Source organism: Cyprinus carpio, chromosome B14 (assembly GCF_018340385.1).
Source record: "Cyprinus carpio isolate SPL01 chromosome B14, ASM1834038v1, whole genome shotgun sequence".
Classification (NCBI taxonomy): Eukaryota; Metazoa; Chordata; class Actinopteri; order Cypriniformes; family Cyprinidae; genus Cyprinus; species Cyprinus carpio.
Window position 1 is genome coordinate 9,737,434 of NC_056610.1, and position 10,607 is coordinate 9,748,040.

Below are 10,607 nucleotides of genomic sequence, written 5' to 3' on the forward strand. Positions count from 1 at the left end.
TATGTATATATAAACACACACACACAAACTGCATATATTTTGAAAATATTTACATGTATTTACATGTAAATATTTATATTCATATAAATTGTATCATACTGTATATAAATACATTTAATATATAAACGTACATATTTTTCTTAAATATATACATGTGTGCATATTAATATATATATAATACATACACAGTACACACACACTAGTAAACACAAACGTATTTTGGATGCGATTAATCATGATTAATCATTTGACAGAACTAATATATATATATATATATATATATACTATATATATATATATATATATATTGATATCCGATCATATATAATATATGTATATATATATATATATATATATATATATATATATATATATATCTATATATATATATATAATATATATTATATATATAATATATCTATATATATATATATTATTCATATATATATTTATTCATAATATATACATATTTTTTTATATTTTTTTCTGGAAACCATAGCTGTCAGGTGTTTGTTTTTTCCCCTCTAATTGCTTTTAAAGAGAATTAATATATTGAAAAAGAGATCAGAATTATGATTTCTTTCCTATGGGATGTACAGATAAAGAAAACAACATAAAAAGAGTTTGTTCTGTCTGTAAGGACTGACTTGTTCGGGATCACCTCTGAGAAATAGTATGTAGTCTTGAATCAAAGAACTCGTTTGAACAGACATCTGCTTTGCCCCAGTTCACTACATGAGGATTTCTCTCTTTACATCTCAACGCATGTTCTTTTGTCTCCACTGATCTTCTGTCTTGTAACAGAAAAGAAAAAAAAAGAAATGACCAAAGGGTTTCTGTGGTTTAGAAACACTCTCTCAGTTAACTCTCAGTACAGAGTCAGTTGATGCTGTGTTGTGTTTTGAGATCAACAGCATCAGTTTTGGGATATTTTCAGGATATTCATTTCCAGCAGCATGAAGGACATCAAAGTTCTCTGGTGTTTGTGCTGAAAACAGTAAAATTCCTCACGTTACAGTAAACCTTCAGATCTCAGACGGATTCAAAATCACGCCGTGGAATCTGCGAATAAAGCATAAATCTCAAAAAGTTAAATCTCAGAGGCAATACTTGCATTTTCAAGTAAAGCAGGTTGCTGGAAAAAAATAAATTCATGAAAAATACAATTATATAAAAATCATATACAAGACGGCTTAAATATGAGTTCTTCTGATCATCATAACATGTTGTTTGATGTACATTTATTTATGGAGCACATACTTTACTGTAATTCAATTTGTGCACATTTTACCCTTCAAATCAAACCTACAGCCTTGGCACTGTTAACGTCATTACTCCACCAGAAACATAAATCGAATAAAGGTATTTTATTTTAAGAAATGACTTCTAATTGTTCTCAAATCCTGGCAATATTTTAGTGTTTGGGTTGTTTTAAAAGTGTAATCTCTGTTCAAATAACCAGCGTTCTCAACTCCAGCAGTTTGTGAGATCAGCTAGAGTCAATGTTTTTACTCATGGCTTATGTCACACAATGAAAACCACACATGCATGTTTGCTCACTAATTAATCACTTCTGCCACCGAGCTGTGGCTTCCTGTTTACTCACAAGCTTTATTTATCAAGATAGATAGCTGATGAAGGAAAAAACACACTAGCATTTTGTATTTGCATGCAGCATTAAGTTTCTGTCAAATTTATATGTAAATGAATATTTGCACATTTACAAGCAATTCATCATAATTTATTTTTTTCTGTCAGGGTGATTTAGAGTAATTTTTACGTGGGGCTCACAGAAGCAAAAGAGCGTGGCAGGGAAGCCGAGTGAAACAAATACTCAGAGCTGAGAAAAACCAAGAACATCCCCTGGAGAACAGCATACAAACTGTGGTTATGAATGAAATCATAATGGAATATACAGTATTTATATTATTCACAGTGCTTGTTGTGTTCCTGTTTTTGACCCAGAGAGGATTTTCTTTGTCCTGAAATTGCTAGTTATTGTTATCACACTGGACTAAAACTTGCTGACTTTGCTCACACAGGGTATAACAACTTCTCCAAGAAAAAAAGTATTATTTTTGTACTTTTTTAGGACCCCACCCCCTACATTCTTACATTTGTTGGGTTTCCAAAAAAAGATAACTGACCATACAACAATTGCTTGTAAATCTCTCATTATGCAATATTATCACCAAATCTTGGATCCAATCTTTGGTTTTTATTTGGCCTCATTGTTCTCAGCCTATGCACCTCAGTCAATACTGCCAAAATTATCCACATATAATTTTATATTGAGCCAAAGTTGTTCATTAAAGTTTGACATTAAACCCAGATTCCCTTTCATAATGAACAAAAAGTTGATTTCCAATCATACAAAAAAAAAAATAAATAAAGAAATGCTTCCGAACACATAAGATCCCAGTTTGTAGCTAGATTTAAACTCTGTTTAAAAAGAAAGGAAGAAAAAAAATCATTACAAGATTGTTCACCTGATTATGTATTATGCTGAGAATAGAAGCAGCCTCCAGCTCTTGTATAATGAAAGGTCAGGAAGGAAAGCATGTGGAAATGTTCTTGTCCTGTGGCTGTTTTGCTTTCACCTTTTAAGGTTTTGGAGTCAGAATTTTCCACAGGACCTGCTGCTGCTGCAAAAGGCAAATTTTAGTGACTGTTACTTATTATAAATTTAGAGTCGGAATAATACTCACAGCAGATTGGACATGATAATGGGCTGGAGGCTTTGTTATAAAAATACAGAGAGTGATAATGCTTTAAGAGTCAAGGTTTTCCATAAACCACACATTTACTTTGTTGATGATATGAACTTATTCTGATATACAAAGATAAATATCTTATATGTAGTAAAGTCAAGTGCATAGATCAAAAACATCTATAAAACAAACACTGAATATAGAAAACTAAACTGAAATAAACATTAATTTTAAAACAAATATTTAAACAATACATACACATAAAGGTTAAAAAGGCCAAAAACAAATCACAAACTAAAACTAAAATTACCAATATATATATATATATAAGATATATATATATATATATATATATATATATATATATATATATATATATATATATATAAAATATGGAAATTTTTTTAATACTACTTTCATTTAAGTAAAATAACACTATTAATACTTACAACTACTTGCAAAATGGAAATGGTCTTTTTTATTTTTTAAATGTCAAAGCTTTCACAAAGATGTATGATCCTGAATGAGGTCAGTTCTGAGAAAACACTTTGTTTTGCAGATGCTATTTGCGTTGATTTAAATTTGACATTAAGACATTTAGGTGTCAGAATACTTTTTAGGAATAATTTACTCACTTTTAAGTATGGAAATTGTGCCATGTTTCTATGGTGTCTGTTTAAGAGCTAGTCATATTCAGCTATGTTACAAAAGCATTAAGAGAGGAAATGAGAATATGAGAGAGCCGAGCTCCCAGCTCAGATATTTTTAGCACTTTATCATAATGAGTTATAAATGGGTCTCCCTCACTCAACAGGAGCTCAGCGGACCGCTTAAGACGACACAGCTCTTCCTAATGACAGTAATGACAGAGAGCCACACACACACACACACACACACACACACACACACACACACACACACACCAGTGTCCTGTCCTTCCTTTCAGTCTGTGTCCACTCTCCTCTCCTCGCCCTTCACGCATCACTGACCTTTAATCTGTGTCGCATGGTAATGCTTAACGTCTTCCGGTTGATAATCTGAATTCCCAAAAATGGGCTTCCAGGCTACAGATTTCATGATAACATTAACTATAACAAACAGAAAACAACAGAATTAGCTTTAGCATGGGATCTCATGGTTGAATGAATATACATCAGAAATGTTGCACATCACAAGATCCAGATTTAATCCTCTGAGGAACAGGAAGTGTTGCTGTTCTGTTGAATGACTCTGTCAAAACACAACAAAATAAAGCTGATGATTTGACTAGTCAGAATGGAGTATTCCTGTGGGAATCTATCAAGGGAAAAATTTTTTTTTTTTTTTTTAACACATCATGTGGCTTTTGGTTTTGCTTGAAAACTGTGAATTCTTAGGAAATTGTGAGAAAAGGGAAATTAAAAAGTCACTTACCTTTTTTTTTTCTTTCTTAATTCTGTGGTGGAAATGGATTCCATAGGATACAGTCAAACAGAGAATCAATCTGCTCTTGATTTTCACAAATGTACAGGGATAAAAATCCCCGGTACTGATGTTTGTGATCCTGAAAATGGCTTTGGTACAGCTCATGAACATGTTCATTAAACATTTTTGATTTCAGGATGATTAAATAATGAAAAAAGAGCTGAAGCAGCATGTAAAGAGTGTGTTAACCTCTCTTCCACAGATTCTCTTTCCATAACACCACCATTAAAATGAAGGATGGGATTAGAAAACAGTTTCTGCCAATCCTCCTGTGTCTACTCACTGTTTACATTTTCCCAGGAAGGTGCACCAAAACCTGTATCCATGGAAACTGCCAAGAGCCAATCAGGAGTCCTTGAAGTGCATCATGTGACCCAGAGACTGTTGAGAGATGCATTGAAGTTGGCAGTCAAGCTGTCTGCTGACTGTGTTTTATTAAAAGAAAAATACAAACCATTCAGACGGAAAAGCTCCTTAGGGCACAACGGAGAGGGAGAGCCGGGGGACGAGAGGGCTACGGCTTTTACAGGTTGAAAAGGAAAAAGATTGCTGTCCTTTCATGTTGAGGATGCATTTCACAGCTCAGAGAAGCTGAATCAGTTGTGAATGATGGGGTGGATGTTTGCTAAGACGATCACTTATTCTAGCACATTTTAGCCACTTTGCTGTAGAAATAACACTTTACAATCTATTTCTCATGAGGTTTGGGGGGAAAAAAGCAACATATCCAAGGATCTTCTAGTTTAAGAGAAAATCAGACTGAGCTTAAACACAAAAGAGGGTGTTTCAAAACCTAGTGTCAGGCCTTGTTGTCTGATGTTGGAAGTTGCCTTCTAAGGGCTTTTCTTGATAAAATAGAAACTCATCACAAGTATCCTGGTTTTCACAAAGCCATTGCATGAATCATGTGAAGACTGAAGACTGGAGTAAAGATGCTGAAAATTCAGCTTTCCATAAAGAAATACATAACATTTAAATATATAAAATATTGAATATTTCACACATTAAACTTCTTTAAAAAATATTACAAATCAAATAAACCCACAAACTACTAAACTTTCAACAAAAAAACTACAAATCTTACAAAAACACATTTTGAATGGTAATTCATGTGGTAAAATAAACAGGGTTTTTTTTTTTTTTTTTTTTTTTTTTGCAATGGAATACAAATATATATTTTTAATGATCTTTGTTGCATCGCATTATAGGCTTGCAAGCTTCACGAAAGATGCATGGATTGCTGCCATAGAATTAAGAAGGCAGTTTAATTATGCTGCCTACTTTTTATAAGAGTGTTAAGAAGAGCTTTTATGCCACACTTTTTTTCACCTAAAAGCTGGAAACATATGTGTTTTATGCAGGCATTCATTTACGCAACAACAGCATTTCTGGGGCTTTTGAAATTTCTGAAGGTTTCAAAATTCAAGTTTTTGAAAATGATGCTGTTATCAACTGTCTAAACTACAAAAATGCTAATTAGTGTAAACTGTGACGTCATGCACATGCATGTTATGTGTTCAGTTTATAGGTATGTGTGAAGACATCGGCTACTGGCCTACTCAGACGCAAAACTCCAAAATGCAAAGGAAAACCTTTTCCATTTTTAGTACATTGCTGTCGGTAAACATACCCAGAGATGCCTCTATATGATGCCTTAAAGTGCTGTCTAGTGTGGCAGTTTACTAGGCGACAGAGTCATATATGCTCGTGGAATCTCTCTCTCTCTCACACACACACACACACACGCGCGCACACACACACACACACACACACACACACACACACACACACACACACACACACACACACACATAGACATGCTATTTTTACCTGCCAGGAACACTGTTTCTTATCAGAGGCCTTAAAACTACCTGTCCACCTCAATCAACATGCTTGGCTTTCAGCAATGAGCCTGACGTGCCTCAGTTATTAGAGCATAAGATCTCTCTCTCTCTCTCTCTCTCTCTCTCTCTCTCTCTCTCTCTCACTTCCGGTGTGTCTGGGTGCGAGTTGACGGAGTGTGTGAGCGTGACTGGAGGGCTTGTGAGTGAAGCTGTTTTCTTTTTTTTCCCCCTTGCTGTTTTTCTGGTCTTTTCAATTTAGTATTTTTTTGTTCTTTGTTGGGCCGCGTGCTATCCACTTTATCGGGGAAGCATGTCGGCCCCACGTGTGCAGGTTTTGAATTCACTCACGCGGCGTAATGCGGTTAAAGTAGCCGCCGTGGTGAGTGTGGAGGAATGTTGTCTTGCCATTGGTGAGGTTGTGGGGCACGAGAGCGTGCTATCCGCCTCCAGAATGAATAGTGCCATTGTGGTGTTTCTTAATAGTGTAGATAAAGTCAATGAAGTAGTCGAACATGGAATAGTCATTGGTGGTGATTTTGTCTCTGTTCTTCCTCTTTCGTTGCCAGCTAAGAGAGTCACGTTGTCAAATGTTCCACCATTCGTAAGTGACGAAATTTTGACACAAGCTTTATCTCGATATGGAAAATTGGTATCTCCGATTAAAAAGATCCCAATCAATAGCGAATCACCTCTATTGAAACACATTGTTTCGTTCAGGCGATTCGCGTATATGATTATTCAGGATGATGTCGAGCTAGACATGACGCTAAATTTTCGAATTGACAATTTTGAATATGTCATTTTTGTCACTACCGCGAAATCTAAGTGTTTTTTTTGCGGCAAATCTGGACATTTAATTCGCAATTGTCCTGAAAAAAATTCAGAAAGGGAAACAAACGTAGTTAATGAGAGTACTGGGGGTGATGGTGGTGCGTTTGGTGTTGCAGACGCAGCTGAGGAGGTGTTGCAGGGGCCGAGCTCGGCTGTGGCGGTTACGGCTACGAGTGTTCCCGGTGTGAGAGTGTTGTTGCTTCGACTTCACTGCAGTGTGAACACTCGGGCACGATACGCGCCAAAACAATTTCAGAGGCTAGTGCGAAAGATTTACTGAGCGTGGCACAGTTTTTCTGAGGATAAAAGAGATGGGCAAAATGAAAGTGCTTTAGAGAATAGTTCGGTGGTATTGCAAGAAGCATGTGTGACGGATTGTGTGGAGGAAGAGCATTTTTTCAAAATGCCTCATAAAAGGAAGATGATTAAAAAAAATATTTGATGCCAAAATAAGTAAAACGAGTGAAGTGCAAGACGATATGGATCAGGATACAGAAAGTGATGGTGGGTCTTCTGACTCTAGTATGACACTTTCTCAGGGGGAGTTCATTGGTCGGGATTACTGACTTGATGATATTAAGTTATTCCTTAGATCAACAAAAAATAAAAGAGGTGTGCACGTGCAGGAATATTTTCCTGATGTCAAACAGTTTGCTGAAAAAGCAAGAAGCCTAATGGCAGAGAGTTGCTTTACTAACAAAGAAGTCTATCGACTTAAGAAAATTGTGAAGAATCTTAATACTGCTATAAACAATGATGTCTGTTAATTTTAAAAGTAGAATGGCTGATGTTTTTTGGCTATTTGGGTGTTTTTTTTTTTTTTTTTCTTTTTTTTTTTTTATGGGTGAAGTTCATGTAGCTACTTTGAATGTTAACGGTGCAAGAGATTCTAGAAAAAGAGCTACAATATATGAAGTAATTAAGCAGAAAGATATTGATGTTGTTTTGTTACAAGAGACTCATAGCGACTTGAAAAATGCTGCTGACTGGGCGAGGGAGTTTGATGGCATCCCTGTGTTAAGTCATAACACTTCAATAAGTGGGGGAGTTGCCATTTTATTCACAAAGAATTTTAGTCCTATTTCTTATGATGTTGATGAAATAGTAAAAGGTAGGCTTTTAAAAATTAGAGCTGTTGTTGAAGGTTATGTGTTTATTTTTATTTGCGTTTATGTTCCAACTGCACCAGTTGAAAAGAATGGTTTTTTTTTAGACATACTGTGTTCAACTCTACAAAACTGTTGCCCTGAAGACTTCTTGTTCCTAGGTGGTGATTTCAATTGTACTGAGCATAATTTAGATCGAAATCACATTGAGCCTCATTTGGCTTCACGTAAACGTTTTATTCATATTATTAAAAAGTATGATTTATGTGATGTTTGGAGATCTTTAAATGATAATGTGAGACAGTACACTTGGGTTCACACACGTGATAATGTTATGTCATTAGCTAGGCTGGACAGATTTTACAGTTTTAATCACCATCTTAGTATTTTCAGTAAAAGTTATATAACACCAGTAAGTTTTACAGATCATAGTATGGTGCACTGCAAGCTTATTTTAAGCTCAATAAAACCAAAAAGCGCATACTGGCATTTTAATACTAATTTGTTAAATGATCATTTTTTTAAGGAATCATTTAAGTATTTCTGGGAAACTCACAGAACAAAGAAGTCTTCTTTTTATTCATTGCAACAGTGGTGGGATGTTGGTAAGGTAAAAATAAGACAATTTACTCAACAGTATACTCTCAACGTTACTAAGGAGTTGACTCGTTCTTTAGAGTTTTTGGAAAGAGAGATAATTGAATTTCAAAATTTGGCTCAATCTACAGGTGAGATTCATTATTTAGAATCCTGCTCAAAGAAGAAAGCTCAGTTAGCTGATCTACTGGGGCATAAAGTACAGGGGGCTCTGGTCCGTTCACGTTTTCAAAGCGTTGACCAGATGGATGCACCATCCCAATACTTTTTCAATCTGGAAAAAAAGAACAGGCAGAAACGGTTTATTCTATTCATGGATTGCGCTCCGAAGATGGAGTGTTATTGGTGGATCCTGCTGATATTCGGGGAAGGGCAGTACAGTTTTATCAAAATCTGTATAGGAGTGAGCTCAAGTCAGAGTGTTGTGTGGACAACATTTTCCTTGACAGCCTACCAAAGGTATCAGAGGAGGGTAATCATGATCTTGAAGGAGTGCTGACCCTGGAAGAGCTCTATAAGGCCTTGCAAAGCATGGAGTCTGGGAGGGCACCAGGAGTGGATGGCCTCCCGGTTGACTTCTATAAGGCTTTTTGGTTGGAGTTGGGTGTAGATCTGCTGGAAGTACTGAAGGACAGCTTGTCAAAGGGCGGGTTGCCTTTGAGTTGCCGAAGAGCGGTGATCACTCTTCTTCCAATAAAAGGGGACCTTACAGATATTAAGAGCTGGCGCCCCTGTCTCGCTTCTCTGCAGCGACTATAAAATACTTTCTAAGGCATTGGGTAACAGATTGGCTGGAGTGGTGGGTCAGGTTATCCACCCGGACCAGACATACTGTGTCCCTGGTAGATCTATATTCGATAATATTTCTTTAATTCGGGATATTTTTTACGTCTCGAAATTGTTAAATTTGGACTGTGGCTTGATATCTTTGGATCAGGAGAAGGCGTTTGACCGAGTAGAGCACTCATATTTGTGGAATGCTTTAACAGCTTTTGGTTTTAGTAAAAAATTTATAGATATGGTTAGGGTACTCTATTGTGACGTTGAGAGTATGCTGAAAATAAATGGTGGCTTATGTGCTCCTTTTCAGGTTCTCAGGGGTATCAGACAAGGTTGCTCCTTGTCTGGAATGTTGTATTCCTTGGCGATTGAGCCATTGCTTCAACAGATAAGAGGTCAATTAAGTGGTTTGTTTTTGCCAGTTTGTAATAATAAGATTTGTTTGTCAGCCTATGCCGATGATATTGTGGTGATGATCAACAGACAAAGTGATGTGCAGATTTTACTTAATTTAATTGAAGAATTTAGACTGTTGTCTTCTGCAAAAGTTTATTGGGAAAAAGAGTGATGCTTTATTGTTGGGACAATGGATTGATGGTAAACCTTGCCTTCCTGATGGTTTGTGTTGGGGGAATGGGGGTATAAAATACTTAGGAGTTTATCTAGGGGATGACAGTGTGTTACAAAAAAATTGGGAGGGGCTGATTGAAAAAGTTAAGGGGCGCTTGGATAAGTGGAAATGGTTATTACCGAATATGTCCTATAGGGGGCGAACTCTCATTGTTAATAACTTAGTGGCATCTTCACTTTGGCATAGATTGGCCTGTGTAGACCCTTCACCACAGTTTTTAGCGGAAGTTCAAGCTGCTCTTGTTAACTTTTTTTGGGACAAACTGCACTGGGTCCCACAGAGTGTTTTATACCTCCCCAAAGATGAAGGCGGGCATGGTTTGATTCACTTACAAAGTAGAATGGCTGCCTTTCGGTTACAGTTTTTAAAAAAGACTACTTGATGGTTCTACAGATTTCAGCTGGCGTGCTGCGAGCTGCACCATTTTGCACACTATTGGGGGTTTCGGACTGGATAAATCCCTCTTTTTAATGGATCCAACCAAATTGAATTTATCGGAACTGCCTGCTTTCTATCGAAATCTTTTCAAGGTGTGGAGTTTTTTTTCGTGTTTCACAAGACTGAGAACTCATTTTCTCTACACTGGCTTTTGCAGGAACCACTGATACTTGGGGCCCGGTTGGACATTGCTACTCACTGCTAT

At 36.4% G+C, this 10,607-nt stretch overlaps 1 long non-coding RNA gene across 2 annotated transcripts; it reads right to left on the bottom strand.

Moving 5' to 3' along the window:
* Positions 1-489: 489 nt before the first annotated feature.
* LOC109092978 lies at positions 490-4,486 on the bottom strand. Of its 2 annotated transcripts, none has more exons than XR_002018281.2 (4): positions 4,125-4,486; positions 3,635-3,941; positions 2,490-2,645; positions 490-1,062 (listed from the first exon to the last, which is right to left on the bottom strand). It is a non-coding gene; the product is annotated as an uncharacterized LOC109092978 (long non-coding RNA). The 2 variants fall into 2 exon arrangements; XR_006156418.1 differs by having other exon boundaries at positions 3,701-3,941; positions 4,125-4,484.
* Positions 4,487-10,607: the final 6,121 nt, after the last annotated feature.